A 23,478-nucleotide genomic window follows, 5' to 3' on the forward strand; every position below is an offset into this window, starting at 1 on the left:
CCTTGATTGGACTTTTCAATAGCTCCCTATTGTTTCTTATCTATTGTGTATTATTTTTTTTGTGGGCTATGTCTTAGTCTTATTTACATTTGTCTCCTGTAATTATTAAGGAAAACAAACAACAGGTTTTCAGTTCTGCTGGTGCCAACACGGGATGGTTGTCAAGTACTGTAAAGTGCGTTGCTGTCTAGTGACTGAACACTTAAAATGCTGATTGCCGTCTGCGTTTCCTCTCTGCACTGTGGTTCCTAGTTAACAGCCTCCTGTTCAGAACTACACTGAACACACTGCCCTTAAGCCTTAATCAGGGCACCAGCTCTTAATCCACCGTGATGTCATTTTACCTGATCCACTTCTACTCTGCCTTTACCCTCGGTGCTGAGCGCTTATCTTTTAAAATGAAGTTTCCCATCCTTGAATTGTTTTACTGTCCCTCATGTCTGCCTCCCCAGCCCCACCAAGTTATGGACAGCACTTAACTCAAATTTTGCAGAACCGGCTCCCAGTGACTGTTTTCTGATACCCAGAGGATGTAAAGTGTGTTTAGCTGCTTTCACAGATAAGCTAAAACTGGGTGTGAAACATGCAGAACCAAGCTGGTTTCTCCTATAATTACATAGGTTACCACAAATCTTGAGTAAAAAAGGGTTTGGTCTTTTAAGAAGGCTAATGACAAGCTGGGCATGGTGGTGCACACTTACCATCTGTTACCTGGGACAAGCAGGGCAGCTGAGGCAGGAGAGTTAAGAGTTTGAGGCCAGTTGTGCTTGTATGTAGAGTGACTTTGAGACAACCTAAGCCTGTCTCAGAGAACTGAAGAAGGGGTCGCAGCTCATTGATGGAACATTTGCCTGGTGTCTTAGTTGGGTTTTCTCTTGCTATGGTGAAACACCATGACCAAAAAGCAAGATGGGGAAGAAAGGTCTTATTTGGCTTAGACTTCTAGATCATAGTCTCTCATGGGAGGAAGGAAGGACAGGAACCTAAACAGGGCTGGAACCTTGCAGCAGGAGCAGATGTATAAGCTATAGGGTTTGGGGTACTGCTTACTGGCTTGCTTCCCATGACTTGCTTTTTTATAGAACCCAGGACCACCAGCCCAGGGGTGATACCACCCACCAAGGGCAGGGCCTTCTACTACTGATCAAGAATTGAGAAAATGCCTTACAGCTGGATCTCATGGAGGCATTTTTCAACTGATGCTCCTTCCTCTCTGATGACACTAACAAGAGAGGCAAGTTGACACCAGACCAACCAGGATAACTGGCGTGCACGGGGACCTATATTCTACATCAGCACTGCCAGACAAGCCAGACAACCAGATTTCAGGAGATATGCAGATGAATGCTCCCCCCCCCTTCACTTGCAGGGATGCTTTTGTTCTAGAAATTTAATAATTGCCAGGCAGTGGTGGTGCACGCCTTTAGTCCCAGCACTTGGGAGGCAGAGGCAGGCAGATTTCTGAGTTCCAGGGCAGCCTGGTCTACAAAGTGAGTTCCAGGACAGCCAGGGCTACACAGAGAAACCCTGTCTCGAAAAAACAAACAAGAAAGAAAGAAAGAAAGAGAGAGAGGGAGAGAGAGAGAGAGAGAGAGAAAAAAAGAAAAGAAGGAAGGAAGGAAGGAAGGAAGGAAGGAAGGAAGGAAGGAAAGAAAAAGAAATTAACAATTTACCTCCTATGAAAGGCATTCATCTGCAGTCCTATAAAGAACCTTACAATGTTAGGGTTTTTTTTTTTTTTTAAAGATTTATTCTAAGACTGGGTATGATGTTGCATGCCTTTAATTCTCAAGAGGCTGAGACAGGTGGATCTCTGTGAGTTTGAGGCCAGCCTGGTCTTCACAGTAAATTTCAGGACAGCTAGTGCTATATAGAGACCCTGTTTCAAAAAACAAACATACCCTAATTTCTTTCTCAGCCTGCTTATCCTTTGAGTATAGGAAGGCCACTGATTTGCTTGTGTTGATTTTATAACCTGCCACTTTGCTGAAGTTGTTTATCAGCTGTAGGAGCTCTCTAGTGGAGTTCTTTGGGTCACTTAGGTAGACGATCATGTCGTCTGCAAATAATGATAGTTTGACTTCTTCCTTTCCAATTTGTATCCTTTGACCTCCTTATGTTGTCGAATTGCCCGAGCTAGTACCTCAAGTACAATATTGAAAAGATAAGGAGAAAGGGGGCAGCCTTGTCTAGTCCCTGATTTTAGTGGGATTGCTTCAAGTTTCTCTCCATTTAGTTTGATGCTGGCTACCGGTTTGCTGTATATTGCTTTTACTATGTTTAGGTATGGGCCTTGAATTCCTGTTCTCTCCAAGACTTTAAGCATGAAGGGATGCTGAATTTTGTCAAATGCTTTTTCAGCATCCAATGAAATGACCATGTGGTTTTGTTCTTTGAGTTTGTTTATGTAGTGGATTGTATTGATGGATTTCCGTATATTGAACCAACCCTGCATTCCCGGGATAAAGCCTACTTGATCATGGTGGATGATCGTTTTGATGTGTTCTTGGATTCGGGTGGCAAGAATTTTATTGAGTATTTTTGCATCGATGTTCATAAGGGAAATTGGTCTGAAGTTCTCTTTCTTTGTTGGATCTTTTTGTGGCTTTGGTATCAGCGTAATTGTGGCTTCGTAGAAAAAATTGGGTAGTGTTCCTTCTGTTTCTATTTTGTGGAATAGTTTGAAGAGTATTGGTGTTAACTCTTCTTTGAAGGTCTGGTAGAATTCTGCACTGAAGCCATCTGGTCCTGTGCTTTTTTTGGTTGGAAGACTTTCTATGACTCCTTCTATTTCTTTAGGCATTATGGGACTGTTTAGATGGTCTAGTTGGTCCTGATTTAATTTTGGTATTTGGTATCTGTCAAGGAAATTGTCCATTTCCTCCAGATTCTCCAGTTGTGTTGAGTACAGGCTCTTGTAGTAGGATCTGATGATTTTTTGGATTTCCTCAGTTTCCGTTGTTATATCTCCCTTTTCATTTCTAAGTTTGTTAATTTGGATACTTTCTCTGTGCCCTTTGGTCAGTCTGGCTAAGGGTTTATCTATCTTGTTGATTTTCTCAAAGAACCAGCTCCTGGTTTTGTTGATTTTTTGTATGGTTCTCTTTGTTTCTACTTGATTGATTTCGGCCCTGAGTTTGATGATTTCCTGCCTTCTACTCCTCCTGGGCGAAATAGCTTCTTTTTGTTCTAGGGCTTTCAGGTGTGTCATTAAGCTGGTAATGTATGCTCTCTCCATTTTCTTTTTGGAGGCACTCAGGGCTATGAGTTTTCCTCTTAGCACTGCTTTCATTGTGTCCCATAGATTTGGGTATGTTGTGTTTTCATTTTCATTGTGTTCTAAAAAGTCTTTAATTTCTTTCTTTATTTCTTCCTTGACCAAGGTATCATTGAGTAGAGTATTGTTCAGTTTCCACGTGTATGTGGGTTTTCTGTTGTTTCTGTTGCTATTGAAGACCACTTTTACTGCATAGTGATCAGATAGGAGGCATGGGAAATGACCCCCTTCACAATAGCCTCAAACAGTATAAAGTATCTTGGGGTGACTCTTACCAAACATGTGAAAGATCTGTATGACAAGAACTTCAAGACTCTGAAGAAGGAAATGGAAGAAGACCTCAAAAAATGGGAAAACCTCCCATGCTCATGGATCGGTAGAATCAATATAGTTAAAATGGCCATTTTGCCTAAAGCACTATACAGATTCAATGCAATACCCATCAAAATCCCAACTCAATTCTTCACAGAGTTAGAAAGAGCAATTATCAAATTCATCTGGAACAACAAAAAACCCAGGATAGCTAAAACTATTCTCAGCAACAAAAGAAAATCTGGGGGAATCAGTATCCCTGACCTCAAGCAATACTACAGAGCAATAGTGTTAAAAACTGCATGGTATTGGTACAGTGACAGGCAGGAGGATCAATGGAACAGGATTGAAGATCCAGAAATGAACCCACACACCTATGGCCACTTGATCCTCGACAAAGAGGCTGAAAACATCCAATGGAAAAAAGATAGCCTTTTCAACAAATGGTGCTGGTTCAACTGGAGGTCAGCATGCAGAAGAATGCGAATTGATCCATCCTTGTCTCCTTGTACTAAGCTCAAATCCAAATGGATCAAGGACCTCCACATAAAGCCAGACACTCTGAAGCTAATAGAAAAGAAACTGGGGAAGACCCTTGAGGACATCGGTACAGGGAGAAAGTTTCTGAACAGAACACCAATAGCGTATGCTCTAAGAGCAAGAATTGACAAATGGGACCTCATAAAATTACAAAGTTTCTGTAAGGCAAAGGACACCATCAAGAAGACAAATCGGCAACCAACAAATTGGGAAAAGATCTTCACCAATCCTACATCAGTTAGAGGGCTAATATCCAATATATATAAAGAACTCAAGAAGTTAGACTCCAAAAAACCAAACAACCCTATTAAAAAATGGGGTACAGAGTTAAACAAAGAATTCTCACCTGAAGAACTTCGGATGGCGGAGAAGCATCTTAAAAAATGCTCAACTTCATTAGTCATTAGGGAAATGCAAATCAAAACAACCCTAAGATTTCATCTTACACCAGTCAGAATGGCTAAGATTAAAAATTCAGGAGACAGCAGGTGTTGGAGAGGATGTGGAGAAAGAGGAACACTCCTCCACTGCTGGTCTGGTTGCAAATTGGTACAACCACTCTGGAAATCAGTCTGGCGGTTCCTCCGAAAACTGGGCACCTCACTTCCAGAAGATCCTGCTATACCACTCCTGGGCATATACCCAGAAGACTCCCCACCATGTAATAAGGATACATGTTCTACTATGTTCATAGCAGCCTTATTTATAATTGCCAGATGCTGGAAAGAACCCAGGTATCCCTCAACAGAAGAGTGGATGCAAAAAATGTGGTATATCTACACAATGGAGTACTATTCAGCCATTAGAAACAATGAATTCATGAAATTCTTAGGCAAATGGATGGAGCTAGAGAATATCATACTCAGTGAGGTAACCCAGACTCAAAAGGTGAATTATGGTATGCACTCACTAATAAGTGGATATTAACCTAGAAAACTGGAATACCCAAAACATAATCCACACATCAAATGAGGTACAAGAAGAAAGGAGGAGTGGCCCCTGGTTCTGGAAAGACTCAGTGAAACAGTATTCAGCAAAACCAGAACGGGGAAGTGGGAAGGGGTGGATGGGAGGACAGGGGAAGAGAAGGGGGCTTACGGGACTTTCGGGGAGTGGGGGGGGCTAGAAAAGGGAAATCATTTGAAATGTAAATAAATTATATCGAATAAAAAAAATTAAAACAACAACAACAACAACAACAAACATACACTATTTATTTCCATTTTTTTCGAGACAGGGTTTCTCTGTGTAGCCTTGGCTGTCCTGGAAGTCACTCCGTAGACCAGGCTGGCCTCAAACCCAGAAATCTCTCTGCCTCTACCTCCCAAGTGCTGGGATTAAAGGTATGTGCCACCACTGCCCTATTTCCATTTTTAATTACACGTATAAGGTGCATTTGTGTACTGTGTAGGGGATATATTCATATGAGTGCAACCCTTGGAGACCAGGTGTTGGATCTCCTGGGGCTGAAGTTACAAGGAGTTGTGAGCTTCCTGGCATGATGCTGGGAAGTGAACTCTAGTCCTTTGGAAAAGCAGCAAGTGTTCCTAACCACTGAGCAATCTCTCTAGCACCCCCACCACACCCCCGCCGGCACAATTTTTATGCACAAGCTGATTTCTTCTGTTACAATTTTCATTATTTCATTCTAGTTTTTCTGCTTCAATTTTTTAGGGGAGAACTCTATTTTATTAATAAATTCAAGATACATTCAAATAAAATACTACTACTAGGATATATGACACAATACTTTGTACCACTAATCCCATTAGTGGTAGAGTGGTAGGATAGTAAGGTTTGCTGCCCAGAGGAGGCACACATTCTACATTGGAGCACACATTGTACACTGAAACACACAACTACATTCTTTTTTTTCTTTTAAGTTTTATTTATTTTCTAGAAACAACTCAGACATTTTCCCCAATGCACCTCTGATATCTATGATATCTATAGAAATTTCACTTACTTTATTTGTTAAAAAAATATTATGATCTATTCTTATTTTTACCTGCTCTTGTTTGATTAAAAGCAACAATCTCTTTTGTTATGTTGTACCAATCACATTCCTAAGAAGCCTTGGATTAAAAAGGTTATTGCAAAAGCAATTATTTCAAATGGGGAAATGGCCCAAAGCTAAAGTCTCAAGGATAAGGTTTCTCTTTAACTATGGTTATCAGTGATGTGTTTTCTTACACCAACTCAAAATATAACTAATTTATCAATCCAGTAAACTAAGTCTTATCCATTATTAATTACTAGTTAATAAATGTAAATCTACATTATTAATTAGGAAATGTAAGTAACAATAGATCTTAGGCAGAGTTTCTAGTTGGTCACCATACTAGGTTTTTCTAGTTTCCAATTGGTCACCATAAAGGAAAGACAAGACCACAGCTGAACAATTAACATGTACACTAATCTATTCCTGGTCATGGAGATGGCTCAACCAATAAGAGAACTTGCTGCAAGGCTCAATGACCTAAATTCAATCCCTGATATCTATATGATGGTGGGAGAAAACCAACTTCCCCAAGCTGTCCTCTGGCCTCCAAGTATATGGTAGCACGCCCTCAACCAATCAGTACACAAATGTAAAAACAACTGAAAAATAAACCAATCTATTCCAAATGTTTTAAGGGCATGCCTCCATTTATAACAGTTCAGTTCTCATATTAAACTAATATCAAATGCACTGCAACTGTTTCTCTTACTGTAGCAGTGGTACCATCTCTAAATCCATGTATAAAATCTGGAGAAGTCATGACCGAACTCTGGTGCAGGAAAACAGGCAGAGTTTCTTGTGCTGTGATGTGTCTGCTGTATCAGTACAAGAACTCTGCGGAAATCCATCTGAATGGGAACAGGTGATGAACCTCAACTGGATGCTTCTTTGCACATCCATCAAAAAACAAACAAACAACAAAAAAAACATCCTTTTATGGTTAAATTCAGAATATGTTTAGCCTTTTCCGAGTAGAGAACTGGGAAGAGTGGAGGGGAGGGAAGATGTTAGTGAAGCTAACATATTTCAATCTTTGGGTGTGCCGCATCAGAAGACTTCACATGTGTGAGCTTTCTTTCTGAGCAGAAAGACAGAGAAATGGAGCTCTGGCCAGCAGTGGCTTCCTTCTGCAGGTACAAGGAATTCCCAAGGCAGGTGAAGGAGCCCAAGAACACGGTGGAGAGCAACCAGGAACCGAAGAAACAGATGCAGCATCTGCCCAGTATCTAGAAATGCTTATTTCTTATATTTTTATTGCTGATACATAAAATTATTTTTCAGATGATTCTAAAGCTTTTAAAAAAGTAATTCAATGGAAGACTGTTCATATACTGCAACTCATTTGGTATCTTTCCAGAAGCTCCCCAAATTGGAATCTTAAAATACGCTTACTAGGATGAAAAACCAGCTTAAAAACAGTTTGTCAAATAAGTCTGGGTTGTGTTTTTTTTTTTTTATTCAATGAATGATTTTAAAAATTAGCTTCATTGTTTTTTAATTTACCATCTGTTAACTCAATAAATATGAGTTCTTAAAGTTAACCTAATTGTCTTGGAATTTGCTGTTTTTGAAGTTGATTAAAGTTATTTAAAATAATTTTATTGTATATTCAGACTGAAACAAGCACATGGATAGATCTTGGGCTAATAATTTGCAAATAAATGTGTCCATTTGTAAAATGAACCACTTATGTTGATGGCTCTTAAGACGTATCAGTCAATATGTGAATATGCAAGATGCAGTAATAGTACAGCCTTGAAAAACTACTGCCACCGAGCGTAACGTTTCGCCATGTTTTGCCTCCAATCTGCTGAAGAACTACCAGAGGAACGTCAACTTGAAGTGCTATTTTTAGTCCTACTTTCTCATGGCTGAAAGGCGCTACTCGCTTCTGTAAATACTCTGCCTTTGGTCAGTGCACTAGACCACCAGTGGATGCTGGACCACTGTGTGTCATGTGAGAGACAGAAAAATGGCCTTTGCTCTCTGTGGCTCACCACTAATAAGCAGCAATGTCTACCAAGCACACTTTCCAACTGAGCCACTTCCCTGGCCCCAAGCTTCTGGGTTTAATTCTGGAACCCACAACAAATGAATTTTGAGTACAATGCAAGTAGGGATTGAGCCATGTCCACCCTCTCCCAGATACCTAGTTACCCTGGCACCATTCGCTGACAGCCTTTTTGTTGTTGTTCATAGTTTTGCTTTGGTTGGTGTGGCTAAACCGTGTGAAACTAATCAATTCTAAGAAGAAGACTATACATATTAATAGTATAATGAGTTTTAGAAAAATCACAGTCCCTTCACTAACAAAAAAAGGGCTTAAGCCAGGTGGTGGTGGCACACTCCTGTAATCCCAGCATTCTGGGAGGCAGAGGCAGGCGGATTTCTGAGTTTGAGGCCAGCCTGGTCTACAGAGTGAGTTCCAGGACAGCCAGGGCTATATAGAGAAACCCTGACTCAAAAAAAAAAAAAAAAAAAAAAAAAAAAAAAAAAAAAAAAAAAACACAACAACACACACACAACAACAACAAAAATCCAAGAAACCAACCAAACAAACAAACAAACAAACAAAAAGGTCTTAAGATTCATCACCGGAATTGACTTTTTCCTTGAGTTCCCAGGAAAGATGTGTCTGACATCAGAAAACTAGTACTACTCTGTTCCAGACTGCAGCCTGCTTTGTTCATTGTCTGCTAAAGGGTCTTCCTTGGGCTCCAAACACTTGAAAAGAACCAGGCATGAGGAGATATGGGCTGGGCTGGATATTATATGTAACAGACTGTATCAACCAAACATTACTAAATACAGTAAGCAGGATATAGTGGTGCATGCCTTTGATGCCAGCACTTGAGATTACCACTGGGCAGGAGGATCTCTGTCAGTTCAGGTCCACCCTGGTGTTGACAGTGAACTCTAAATCTGTCTGAAGCATGCTGGAACTTTGGTTGTCTTTTCCAATTACCAAAACCTACCTAAACCAGATATTTTCCTAGGTGGTTTTTTAAAACGTTTATGTTTATTAGACAGGGTTTTACTGTGGGCCTTACCCCAAAACCTTCTGTCTCTGCCTCCTAGGTCTGGGATTACATGTGAGTGCTATCCTTCTTCTCTATGTGTGAGAGATCTGAGTAAGACTGGGTCTTAAAGTCCATTGACTGGAGCAGAGCACAGATCGTCTTGGCCTATGTTATCTTTATAGTACACTGTGGTGGTCTGAATAGAAATGGTCCCCACAGCCTCATATAGTTGAATGCTTGGTGTTGAGCAGTGGCACTACTTGCCAGGGATCAGAAGGTGTGGCCTTGTTGGAGGAAATGTTTCACAGTGGATGGGCTTTGGGCTTTCAAATGCTCAAGCAAGATGTAGAACTCTCAGCCTGACTCTGTGCCACCATGTTCCCCTCTGTGAGGATAATGGACAAAACTTCTGAGACTGTAAGCCAGCCCCAATTAAATGCTCTCCTTTATAAGAGTTGCTGTGGTCCTGGTGAATCTTCACAGCAACTGAGCATTGACTAAGACACACACATGGAAGATGTTTATCCTCAGGCTGGAGAGATGGCTCAGAGGTTAAGAGCACTGGCTGCTCTTCCAGAGGTCCTGAGTTCAATTCCCAGCAACCACATGGTTCACAAACATCTGAAATGAGATCTGGTGCCCTCTTCTGCCCTGCAGGCATGCATACAGGCAGGCCACTGCATACATAATACATAAATTAAAAAAAAATGAAGATGTTTATAGATGAGCTCACTGCACACTGTGAGCATCCCAGGCACTTCCCGGTCCTCGCCTGGGGCCTTGAGATTTTCCTCTCCTGAGTCTACAGCTGCACTATAATATTCTGGGTCCTTCATGTAAGTATTTCTCAAAATGCTCACAGTGAATGGAGGACTAGATTCTGGCTAATGAGCATCCACTTGGCCATTTTAGAAAACCTCGCCTTCATTTCTTCTGGAAAGGCATCTTTATGGATTTTTAGGGTAGGGTGGCTAGATGCTCTAACTCCAGCTATTTGAACTATGGCTGCTGGGTAGAAGAAGGACAGCCAGCAAGTGACCACGGTAGTGAAGGCAGGTGAGGGCACAACACAGGAAGAAGTCCCATTCAGGTACAGCTGTTTAGCAGGACACACGGAGGAAGGTAATAGAAGCTATAACAGCAGCAGCCAAACTAAGAATAACAGAAGTCAGTAGATATACATTTTTTTAAAAAAAACAAAATTTCATATAAAATGTTGCATTCTATTCCATTATATAAAAAACTCTTGTTTTGGGGCTGGAGAGATGGTTCAGCAGTTAAGAGCTCTTTCCGAGGTCCTCAGTTCAAATTCCAGCAACCACATGGTGGCTCACAACCATTTGTAATGAGACCTGATGCCGTCTTCTGGTGTGTCTGAAGACAGCTACAGTGCACTTATATACAATAAATAATTACAATCTTTTTTTAAAAAACACTCTTGTTTTTATAATAGAATATCTCTTCTAAAATCTTTACAGAAAAAATATCACAGAGATATTTTTGATTTGTGACGTGAGGCTGTAGCTATCACTCAAACTGGCAGCCCCTCTCCCTGCACCTTGTACCATATTCTGTTCACTCTGCTTTTCTTGTTCTGTCCTTGAATTTCACTTCCATTAGAATAATAATGGCAAACACAACTAGTGACAAAGGAACAGCGGTTGTCTTTGAACTCCAACTCCATGGTCAGAGCATTGTTAACCCAACTGTTCCTGCAGATGGATACCCAGGATCACTCTCATACTATGGGGAAACTGAGGCAGACAGCAGCTTTGCTCAAGGCCACACAGGAAGTAACTAGTTAAACAAGGATTTTGGTCCAGGTAGTTGAACACCTTAGGCAGTTTTGTCCATATGTGCTTCTTTTGCTTAACATATGATTTGGTCATGTGGCCCTTCATCTTGAAAATTCATGAACCACACAAAGGGTTCTTTCTGTATATGATTTATACAATAAAAGTCAACTTTATTGACTTTTTAAAGATGAGAAACCTGAAGAAAATTATGACCCTTGGAGCCAAGTTGTTAAGAATTTAAAGACCCTGGTGAGATGGCTCAGTGGTTGAGTGTCTGCTGATCTTCCAGAAAGCCCATGTTCATTTCTTAGTACGCATACTATGCCTCAAAACCATGTCTAGCTCTAGTTCTAGGGGATCTGATGGTTTCTTGCTTCCCAGGACACAAGTGCATATACACACATGTACACATGTACACCCCTCCCCAAAGACACACACAAAATAAATTTTTAAAAGGAAAAAATACAAATAGACAAACCCCACAAGAAACTGCACAGCATGCTTTGTAAAAGGCAGGGTTTCTAACATATTAGGGTTCATAAGGAAGTGTGGGGGTATTGTCATACATGTCTGATGTTTGAGTAGCTGATAAATATGGCCTCAAAGCAAGAGAAGCAGAAAGAATAAGCAATTGGGGTATTATTTTCCTGATTATTTTTGTTATTTGATAATTTCATGTGTCTATATTTTGATTACTTTTTCTTTTATCTCCCTCCCATCCCTGTCATCCCTTTAGCCCCAGACCTATCTGTCTTTTCCCCTATTTTATTTTGGTTTCACTTAGTTTAGCTAAGGCGATCTATGTGAGCATTAGCTCAGATCTATCCACCAGGTCTGCTGGGGCCATCACTGGGCACAGAACTTAAGGTGATAGTTTCCCTTTCTCTGAGTCTATCAGTAGAAAACAGGCCAGCTGTGGGGGAAGAGATCCCTGAGTTCCTTCCTTCATGCCTGACTGTTGAGGGATCAATTTTTATTTACTCATTTATTTTTTACAATAAAAATTTTATTACACTTACTTTTGCATGTAATATGTGTGTATGATGTAGGTTAGCCGTGGCACATGTGTGGAGGTCTCCTTCTAATGTATAGGTCACAGGCATCCAACTTAGGTGGTAAGGCTTGAGGTCAAGCCCCTTTTATCTGCTAAGCCATCTTGCCAGTTCCTGAGTCAATTTTTAAAATTAAGTAGAAAATTCTCAAAAGTATAGGACATATGACTATGGGACAGTCTGAACTAAAATATAATCTACTATTATATTTATAGTGAGTCTAGCCTTTGTTTATTTATTTATTTATTTATTTATTGTTTTTTTGAGGCAGGGTTTCTCTGTATAGCCCTAGCTGTCCTGGAACTCACTCTGTAGACCAGGCTGGCCTCGAACTCAGAAATCTGCCTGCCTCTGCCTCCCAAGTGCTGGGATTAAAGGCATGCGCCACCACTGCCCAGCGGCCAAAACCATCTTAACAAGTGTACTTTAACACGTAGTTAAGCTAGCAATATTTACTATTTCAATTTCTCATATAAACATGGGATTTAGTTTTTCTTTAGACAAATACATTCTTCAGACCACTGTGGTTCTTCCTTCAATGGTTAATCTTAACTGTCAACGTGATGGGATTTATAATTACCATGGAAACTTACCTCTCAGTGTGTCTGTATGACTGTTTCCAGAGAGGTTTAACAGAACAGTGAAGATCGGTGAAGATCCATACTGAATATGGACCGCAGCATCCTGTGGCCAAGGGTCCTGGACTAAATAAGAACAGAAAGTGAGCCGGGCAGTGGTGGCACACGCCTTTAATCCCAGCGCTTGGGAGGTAGAGGCAGGCAGATTTCTGAGTTCGAGGCCAGCCTGGTATACAGAGTGAGTTCCAGGACAGCCAGGGCTACACAGAGAAACGCTGTCTGAAAAAACAAACAAACAAACAAACATCAACGAATAGAAAGTGATCTGAGTCCAACACTCACCCCTCTACTTCCTGGCAGCACGCAACCAGAGGCCTCAAGCTCCCTCAGCCCTGCCTTCCCGGTCCTGACCCAAAAGAAATCCTTAAGTTGGTTGCTTCTTCAAGATGAGATGTTTTGCCACAGCAACAAGAAGTAATTAACACAACTTCACTGTTTATGATCTTAATTTGGTCAGTTTTGTTCATTTACATGAATGCTTCACCAGGTGAAAATTTTAAAAGTTTGCAATCCTGCGAATATATCAGACTCCAAAGAACATCTGCAAAGTCCTTCACATTGGGGCTCAGTTTGTGTTCAGACTTTACAGGTATTCAAAGAGGCTCGGGCCTACAGTGCCCGAACAATGGCTAGAGCTCACTCAGATCTGTGCTTCAGATAACCTTCCAGTCTAACCTTTCTTTCTACCTAAAGGAATCTCACTTAAAGCGTTAGTTCCTCTAAGGAACTTTTAAAAATGCCTCCAGCTAGAATGCCTGCCTCACCCTAGGTTTTCCCATAGGCCCCAGTGACTCCATTAGCATTACAATAGTGTTTTCCTGCCCAATTCGGGAATGTGCTCTTTGAAAAGAACTAAATCTTGTCCTCTAGTAGAGCACCCAACTTCTACTAGGTATTAAGTGAATATTTATTAAATGAACAAAACGTGGGATAAACAGTGAATGAACAAGTTTTTTTTGCATTACAGGGGTATTTAAGCCATTTGGTGTTTACAGTGTGAGGTAGGATTGCTCAAGGTCAATGTTCAGATTTTGATAAAGAACCTGACAGTTTTTTTAAGATGATACTAACAGCTCTGTGTTATCATACTTTGCCAGGAAAACAAGTCTTGAGAAAAAAAAGAAAATGTGTAATATTAGTCAATGTAAAAGATGTTATGACTTGCTTTGGTGGAGGTGGGAGAACTGTGCCTCACTGGAAGAGTCACATTATATCTCCCTGTTAGTTGGTGCCATTCCAGCAAGGCTCAGGTAGGACAATGGTAGATTTGGGCTTCAGAGTGATGACGGTTCAGTAGGCAGGCGATCAGAAGACCCGGAAGCCCCACCAATCTAGAGTCACTCGATCTGTGCCTTGAATACCACAGCTCCCTACTCTTTGGCACAAGGTGATGGGCACTATAGTGTGATAATTCCCTAGTGCCACAAGAGCTGAGTTCTGTCCAGCCCCAATCCTGTATGTCACCTCACAATGCCACCCTCCTGAGTGGCCTTTTTTTAAACCTAGTACATGAAAGTTTCAAGCTGTGACTTCTATTAGCTTGAATGGTGGAGTGATGAGATACTAACCAAAAAAAAAAAAAAAAAAAAAAAAAAAAAAAAAAAAGCACCAGGGCTTCAAGAAATCTGAATTGTTACTCAAGCCAAAAGCCCATCCTGACAAATTTGCTCTGTTCCGTTACAAACACAAGACTATAAATAATGGTTGTGAGTTTCAAGAACACCGATTCCTTACAGCTTGAGGGGAATTAAAAAAAAAAATGTCAAGTGCACAAAGATGGAAGGAATGACTTTGAAATTTACTCATTCTCACACTCAATATTGTAGGCACCGAACTGAACTCCTCTCTGTGGTAAGCTCTGAACCCGGAATTCCTGCCATTATAAGGGACACTTAAGACATCTGATTAAATGATCTGTAAAGGTCTGACTAGGCAAATTAGCCATAAAAATAACATCTAACCCAGATCTTCTGGGTTCTCTTCCTTAAAAACAAATTTGAAAGTTACATTTATTTATTGTGTGGGTGGGTGGGTGGGCCTGGTTCTTACCTTGAAGTCAGAGGGTAACTTTGAGAAGCTGGCCCTCTCCTTCCACCAAGTAGGGATCAAACTCACTGTGTAGGTTTGGGGGCAAACACCTCTACTCACCACAGGCCCAGTTTCCTCAGCCCTAGAGACCAGGCTTGTCCAGGGCTATACCACAGTCAGAAAGGGGAACGTATCTTTCTCCTCGACTCAAAGCCTTCACTCAAACCAGTTATCATTTCATAGTCTCATGCTTCTTATCCAGTCAGGCAATCCTGCTTTGTCCCATTCCTTGTTTGTAGTGTAGAAGGCAAAACTGTACTCTCTCTTTTCTGAAAAGACCAGTGGCTATTGACATGAACTCCTATTTATATTTTGATATGTTTTAGATTTATGTGTCTTTCAACTACTTATTCTACAGAGGCTAGCGAGATGTTCCCAGGGCTTTGGAGCATTGTGTGCTCTAAAAGACTCAGGTTCGATTCCCAGCACCCACGTGACACCTTCAACTTTAGGCGTTCACAGTAATAACCCGGAGAGGCTGAGCACATGCAGGGTCCTTGCAAGCTCTGTTCTCATTGGCTCTTCTCAGTGGGGACACTGGCCCGGAGTTAGACAAGTCACTGTTTTGTCAAATCAAGGCAAGAAAATTGATGTCACCCAGGACTTGTGGGGAGGGGGGGGGAAACTGAGCCAGGAAGAGAAACTCACGTTTTACTTTGCTTTGCTCTTTGTAATCACAGCTGCTTGCTTGGCTTTTCAGGGGGCTCTTTGTCTTGGGGGGAGGAGGAGGAGGAGGAAGAGGAAGTTCCCCAAATGAACACTAGTTCATATTTGTTTATATCCTTATGCTTTTTTATAAAAAGAAAAGTAGAAAAAATGACGAGAATTCCAGGGAATTCGAGGATAGACAGGGAGAGGGGGCTCTCGGGAAGCAGTCCCCACTCTGTCATTTGGCTTCATTTATAATGACCTCCTCCCAAAACAAAACAAAACAAACAAACAAACAAAAATCCCACTGCACCGTCGACGTGTTTGCAACCAAGGCTCAAATCGCTAGTCACCCACCGTGTCATCCTTGATTCATAGGCAACCGACAGGAGAGGACCTGACAGAGTTTTTAGGAAAAACTGAATTCTCAGCCCACAGTCACTTTCCAGGAACTTGCCTGCAAACAGCTCTGCGCTGGAGGGATGGAACTCCTAGCAATCTCAATCCTGCCACCCTGACTGCCTTCGCTCCACATACAATTATTTATGGGGACTTAATGAGAGAGCAAGTCTTATGAGAAAGAACGCAAGAAAGTGCAGCTGCTAAAAACAGACCCAGGCAGTTCTACAGTCCTTATTTTTACAACTGAGCTTCTGCAATTCCTGCCACGAACTTAACAGCTCCACTCCTTGCCAAACACACAAAGAGAAAAGTAAAAACTGTTTTCGTTCTGCAACCCCCTTAACTTCGAGTAAACAGTAGTAATTTTCTATCGTCACGTTCAATGCAAATTTCCCAAAGGCGACACAACAGGAAACAAAAGACCTGTTAGTTGATAGCTTCCTTAGAGCTGGGGGTTGTGTGGGGAAGGAGTGGTAGGGGAGTGGGTTAAAGTTGGTAGAGTTCAATTTCTCCCTAGCTTGAGGGTCCCAAGCCTCCAGCTAATTTGACCTTTCAGAATTCTTTGGAGCTTCACCAGTGGGAAAGGTCTCTGGGCCCTGCCTCCCCTCCTATGAAATCTGCATTTCTTGACCTCTTAGCCCCAGCTTAAGGGTGGGTCGGGGTGGGAGATGTGACTTGGACATCCGCTTAAGCGTCTCCTTCTGGTCGGAGGCGTAGAGCTACAGCTGCCGACAGTAAAAAGATACTGATACAAATAGCTGGGGCAGAGAAGGGGGGGTCTGCAGAAGGACCCCCTGGTCCTCCATCCACTATGTGTTCCTCAATAGGGGTGCCCAGGAGAAGAGGGTGGGAAGAAGGAAGAGCCCATCAATTTGAAGGAAAGGAAGTCCCCTCTAGGAGAGATCTCCATCAAACATTGAAGAGAGGGGAAAACTTGGCCCGCATGCCCCTACTGGGGAGCGACACACCCCACACAAGCTGACTTGCGGGGCGCGGGGGTTGTGTTCAGGCCTCTCACCTGACTTCCTCCTCCGCTGGCACACACACCAATGCCCCGCGCTCTGCACCCCCAAAGCCTAGGCAAACAACGACAAGAGGAAGCGGCGGGCGGCGAGGGTGCGCGGCGGGGGCGGTGCAGGTGAGGGCCGGGGCGGTAGGGCTCCGGGGCTCGCCCACACTTACCCTGGCGGCCGCGGGGTCGCTCTCCCGCAGCGACCCTGTACCCGGGCGGCGCTCAGGGATGTGGCGGCTGTGGTGGCTCGGGCTCGGCTCGGCTCGGGCTCCACTGCGCGCTCTCGGAGCCACCGGCCGCCCAGGATCCTGCCGCCAGGGGGAGAAGCGGCCGCGGGCGCGGGGGAGGCAGGCCGGGCCCGGTCGCTCCCGCTGTGGGGTCCGCAAGCCCCCAACGCGGGCGAAAGGCGAGTGCGCGGCACCCCAGGCACACACGGCCCCCGGCCAGCGTCGGGGGGTTCTCGTGGGGGCGCCCCGATCGCCCGCGCCGCGATCTACACTGCGGGCTCCGAGCGGCTCCCGCGCCCCCTCCCGCGCCCCGCCCCGCCCCCGCCCCTTCCCTTCCCCCTCGGCCCCGCGCGCTCCCCGCTCGCTGCTCGCCGCGCTCTGCCCCCTTTAAACGCCCACTTCGGATGGGGAGAGGAGACAACTTGAAGTCAAGTTGCCATTAACTTCCGCGGCGGCCGCCAGCTCGGCGGCGGGGAGGTGGCAGCAGCTGCAGCCGCCGCCCGGGAAGTCCGCCGCCCGGCGCGCCCGCGCGGGGAGCCGACCCGGCCTCGGCCCGCACCGCTGGCCCGCGCTGCCCCGGTTCCACGCCTGAGTGAGTCCCGCTTCTTTGCTCCCTGCCAGTGCTGCTCCCGCTCTGGGTCTCTTGCTCGGTTCGCCTCCGTTTTCTGCGGATGCGGAACCGATCCAAACTTCTCAGTGGCCCCGGCTGGGGCGACTCTGCGCCCCTCGCGTGCCGGGGTCTTGCTGGTCCTTCTCTGGAGCGCGCTCAGACATTCGGGAGGACTGGGCTGGTGAAGTGGGGGACATGGCCGGGATGCGGTCTTACTTGGTGTCCTTGCTTCTCCCGCACACCTGCCCGGCAATCCCTGGTTAGACACTTTTCGTCCAGGTCGTGGGCACGGCCCGCTTTAGAGGACGAAGGCGGCGTGGAGGAAGCCTTCGGCGGGCGACTGGGGAAAGGGGAGCCGCTCGGTGAGCCCCGGTGCGGGAAAGGCGGCGAGGTGCCGGGTGGAGTTGGAAAGGTCGCGCGCCAGATCTGGAGTTCACTTAGCATCCTCTCCCATCTTATCTCCCCCTGTTCTTTCCCGGCCAGCCCTACTTTGCTGGTGGCGAGCGGAGGTGGAGAGGGGCCTGGGAAGTTTGTGGCAACTTCTCTATCCCGGGAGCCACTCGGGCGCTGGGCGCTCAAGTTGGAGCCCAGAGTTTGAGAGCCGAAGTACAGCGCTCGTGCAGCCCACGCCGGCGATCGCGGGTCGGTCCTGGAGGGTGATTCGGGTTTGGGTTTGGGCTTGGGCGGGAAGCCGGGGGAGATACGTGGGGTCTTAGCTGGGACTATGGCCTCACAGGTGCAGCCCCGGGGTCAACTCCTCATTTCCCTACGACAGTACACAGCAGAGAGCCGTGGCCTTCTACAGTGTTCCTCCATTGCAGAGCTCCCAGGGTGGCCGAACTGGGGTTAAGGAGTTCGAATGCAAGGGACCGAGGGGGCAGGGGGCAGGTCCGGACCGTGACACGTGCGTGTGCCTGGCCAAGCAAAAGGTGCTAACCAGGTCCCTTCTGGGATGATCCCAGAAGACCGAGAGGACAGCCGGTTAGAACTCAGGGTAGAGGTTTTGACCCTGGCCTCCAGTAGGGCCAGGTTTTACTTAACAAGATGTCAACCACAGGCTCATCTCTCAAAATGCCCGGTTGACAACTTTGACCTCTGTGCCCTTTCAGGGAGAACTTTCTCTGAGGCATACGGGATTCCCAGGGTTAAGGCTTGGATTTCGCTTGTCCATGGGGACAGGAAGACTCCTAAATCCCTGGAGAGAACCTTTTCTGCTCCCGATTGATTGGCTGGGGTTCCATGTTTGTATACTTGAAGGCCAGAACACCCGACTTTCCCAAGAAGACAGAGAGGGGAATGAACAAGAGTCTGGTCTCTTTCTGCCAGAAGTCAGGTTAAGTCCTTAAGCAGTACCTGGATTTTACAGTGTTTGCGCCTGATGACAGAAGCTCAGTCTTCCAAAAACTTTACTTAAATTTACACCTTGTCCAGAGTGGATTTTCTGAAAGAGTGAGGTTTTTATTTTGTAGTCAGATTCTCCAGATAGATAGATGGATAGATAGATAGATAGGTAGGTAGGTAGGTAGGTAGGTAGATAGATACCTAGATAGTATAAGTCATAGCCATACTTTAAATACAAGGGAAGCCAGGGTTTCGGTGTTGGCTCTAAAAACCTTTATGAATCTCCCATGTGGAGCTCGTGCTGACCTAGCAGCAGTTCTTTATTTCTGTGGCATATTACTTTTGTAGAACAGGAGTAAGTGCATACACTGGCTGCTCCAGTCTGCTGGCAAACATTAGCATTCAAGCTTACATTTTTGACAAATGTGCAGACAGGAATAGCATGAATAGGCATCTTAAATATTAACAACCCAAGCATCTGTTGTGAAACAAATTTAATATATTTACTCAGTCTTTCTCACATTGTTAGGAAAGGTTATAATAAGTGCTTAATTTCAACTTAACTTAGCAGAAGTAACTTGCCGCATCATTCGCTACCTCCCAAGCTCTAGCATAGTTACCAGGCAGAAATACTTTAATTGACTTGGTTAAGGGCATTGTTAAATAAATACATTTTAAGCAATGTGCATACTATATTACATGCAACAGTAGCGAAATAGTCATCCCGTTTGTATGCATTTTAAATGACCTCATCTTATAAATATACCAAGTATGTTGATTCTTTCTCTCCATTTGACACTTATTAGTTCATTTTTTTCTAATGGAAACAATAGTTTAGATGTAGAGTTGTTCAGTCAGATGTAATACATAATATGTAAACAGTAGCAATAAAATACAGAGCATTGTTAAATTTGAATATGGCTACATGTAACAAGGTTATGCAAGAGAAATAAAATCACTGCTCAATTTTGTTTTCCTTTCTGAATAATGAATACAGATGATGGATGAAAAAAGAACAAATAGGGATTTCCTCCCTGAAGTAATAGCTTCTTAAAATGTATATGAGGTAGGGGAGAGAACAATGATAAAGACCTAAAGAACTTCCCAAATCCACATAGCTAGTTCCAGAATCAATGCATTCCTTACTTTCCCACAAGCTGAAATATGTAATAAATAATAGTTCTTTGTATGTAAAAGTATTCAAAAGGAATGCCTTTTGTTCCCTTGTAATAAATTAATATATTCTTCTTTGGTTGATAATCTACAAAAGTAGTTCCTTGTCTCTTGGCATTCTCAACAAAAGCAACAACAAAATGAATATTGGTTTATTCTTCAAAGAAGTCTGTTGCCAGCTATATGAACCTGTGACTGAGTAAGATGCGATGCTGTTGAGTGATAGCCGAGAAACACCACATTAAACTAGCAAGGCCTGAAAATCTAGGAGGGAATCTCAATGATTTTTTTTCATGTGACAGATTGTGGGTTGTAAATTAGGCCTAAAAGGTCAGGTGACAGGCACCTGTTCCTCATTATTGTAGAAAGCTTTTGGTTACAAACAGTGCTAAGCTAAACACAACATGGGTATGTAACAGGGACTCTCTAAAGCACTCCAGTGGTTTTTTTACCTGCTCTGTAAATGTCTAAACAGGACATACATAGATAAACCCTGCGTATAAACACACCATTTCTTCCCTACATGCTATCTTGTATGATTGCAATTAATATTATGTTAGTACTTGGAACTGATGAAGTACATAAACGCATATGACTAAATCAATCTTCTAATTATGTCTAGACAATGTAGTTGAATGCAAAAAATATTTTTTCTTAAAAAAACTCCTCTTTTTCCTTTGCAAATTATTGACTAGTTGTGAGAATTATGTTCATGTGTTACCTGGAAAACCTTGCCAAGTGGCCTTTTATACTTTTTAGATGAATTTTCATTTAAAATGATACACAAGATTTTTTTTTTCTCAGCAACCATATATGAGGGGAAAATCAGTTGCTGCATATTGCAGTAGCTTCGTGTCATACAGAAAACAGAAAGAAAACCACATTGTACAGGAATGTAGGAAGGCTCTTCAGACCTGGCTGTTCTCTTGGGAGTATTCCGAGTTCTTCATATTGTAAAACGGGAGCACAGCTTAATCCCTGTAAGTGGTTTCTTTTTACATGTTCCAGAGAGCAAACTATGCATGTATATGGAAAAGACCACACTAGCATAAGGTGACAGGATATTAGAGGTGCCAGTTGCTTTTAATTAGCAGAGGAGGATGATTTTGAGTAAAGTAAATAACTCAGGTTATTCAGTTCTGTTATTAAAATATGTTCTTTATCCCCTTTGCCTTTAAATACTTTGTGCTTATTATATGAAGTACTCCCTTTTAGTATTTGCTTTTGAAATTGATTCGGTTTTCATATTCTAAAACTCTGATGATTTTTTTTTTATAAATTGATTTACATTTTGACAGAATAGAGTTAAGTTAATTAATAGATCAGGCACAAAAAATAACCCACAGTAGGGTATATTTTCTGGTAAAATGAAAGTTATGTTTCAGCATGATGAGCACCAGGCTTCAGTAATCTGCTCTTCCTCGTGTGCAATGAGCACTTCCTACTTGAAGCTAGCAGGCACCTACTGCTTATTTACGCTGCATTAAACTGACAGCTCAGCAATCAGAGGAAAAATATTACTTACCTTCCTGAAGTAAATACCAGTTTATAGGTTAGTGCACGTATTTATATTCCTGTCACCACTAAATAACGGCTCTGTCTCTGTTTTAATATCTACCTGGGCTGTAACCCAGGGATTCACACTCTTCCTGGCTGGGAGGAAGGGTTCCACAGGAGTTTTTCTTCCCATTCCCTAGTGGCAAAACTCTACAAAAGTATCATCCTATATTCCCTTGTCTGTCATGCGAAAACTAGTTGGGAGAGATGTTGGAATCTTTAACTGTGTGTGCCTACTGCAGCCCCAACCCCTAGCACGTTGTCAATGCCACTCAACAGTCAGTCATTCTGAGGCCTTCCCTGGACTGATAGGCTCAAGCACAGTCAAGTAAGCGTTTGCTAATTTAACTTTCTACAGAGTTCCAAACAGATCAAACTATCTGATTCTTTAGATTATGTCTGTGATAAGGGCTCTTCCCTTGCCATTCTTGGATGGAATTCTTCAGTTTTTAATGCGGTTCTGCAAACATGCCTATAAAGTAGCGCTTACTGTTTGGGTGATTGCTTCTTAGCTTTGTTCTAAACAGTCTGGCACGCTTACCTTCCTTCCTTCCTTCCTTCCTTCCTTCCTTCCTTCCTTTCTTCCTTCCTTCCTTCCTTCCTTGTTCCTTCCTTCCTTCCTCCCTTCTGTCCTTCCTTGTTGTTAATCTGTCATCCTCAAAATAAGGCTTGTTGCTACTTTATAATACTGAATATACTTGTTTCCTCTTCAATTCAAGGTCACTCTCTCTCAAGGGTCTCTTTGAAACCTAAAAATCCTGCTAAAGTTGAATGTTCAAACTCGTGGTTAACTTGAGAAAATGCTTATTGTTGTGTAAATTGTCTAAGAAGCTCTCAAACTTATTGCCTGTACACAGTCGTCAATCCCTAACCACATACTCCACCACCATCAGAGCAGACCATGGTCTTAATACAGCAAGCATGTAACATCAAATCTGTTACACAAGATTCCTTTCCTCCACTCTCCCAAAGAAAAGTATCTCCTGTGGTAATTTATATAGCATTGCTAACTGCTGTGCTCAATGGTGAGTCTATTTAAACTTGATGTCTTCATAAAGTGTGATCAATACATTAACACACATTATTTTGTACTTTTGATCTTATGCCAACGGTACCTTTTGCTGTTTATTTTTTTAAAGGCTTTTTTAAGATCAGATATTTCATTTTAGAGTAAATAGATACAGATTGTGTGTATATATATTCTGGGTGAGATTTAGTAGTAGAGCATTTCTCTAGCATATTGGCCTATTTTTATCCCTTAAGTCATTCTGTATCACTTGCACAGTTGTTGCTGTCTGAAGGTTTGTAATAGTAATTCTAACCACCTCCTGCTTCAATGGACTTTCAAGGATGCGATTCAGTCAGTCGGGGATCTAGTTCAGTTGTGAGAGATGAAACGCAGTTAGCTGATATCCCAGGATTTATGCCACTGCTTTCTGCTGGAATTTATTTGGTCCAGTTATGTGACATTTAGTGGAGAAGTAGCTTATAATCAAACATTCAGAGTCTGCTCTGTTTCCAGGGTTAGGGAAGATCTTGCAGGATAAAACATTTACATGTATATTATTTTATTTTATCCATCATGCATTTGGGAGCCCACTTGTTGTTGAACACATTTTTGGGTACATAGAGGTGCAGGTCTCAGTAATGAGGGGACACCCTTGCAGAGGAGTGAGATGTCTGGCTCCACCTGCTTGTGATTTTACTAGAATGCCCAGGGATCTAAGCCAGCCCCCCCTCTGCTGCTCTCTTCACTTCCCCCACCTAGGTGCGCAGGAAGTAG

The 23,478-nt window shown here is 43.1% G+C and overlaps 1 protein-coding gene across 6 annotated transcripts in view; it reads left to right on the top strand.

Moving 5' to 3' along the window:
• Nucleotides 1-16,833: 16,833 nt before the first annotated feature.
• Nucleotides 16,834-23,478, top strand: part of Satb1 (SATB homeobox 1) — a 95,582-nt gene continuing 88,937 nt past the window's right edge. For 2 of the 6 annotated variants that reach the window (XM_052191798.1, XM_052191795.1), the window contains exon 1: nucleotides 17,350-17,606. The gene's annotated coding sequence lies outside the window, so the exon portion shown is untranslated. Of the gene's footprint in view, nucleotides 16,914-17,349; nucleotides 17,607-23,478 lie in introns of those variants that run through there. The other 4 variants (XM_052191801.1, XM_052191802.1, XM_052191799.1 and 1 more) reach the window with 3 other exon arrangements.

The sequence above is a fragment of the Apodemus sylvaticus genome, chromosome 9, assembly GCF_947179515.1.
Source record: "Apodemus sylvaticus chromosome 9, mApoSyl1.1, whole genome shotgun sequence".
Taxonomy (NCBI): domain Eukaryota; kingdom Metazoa; phylum Chordata; class Mammalia; order Rodentia; family Muridae; genus Apodemus; species Apodemus sylvaticus.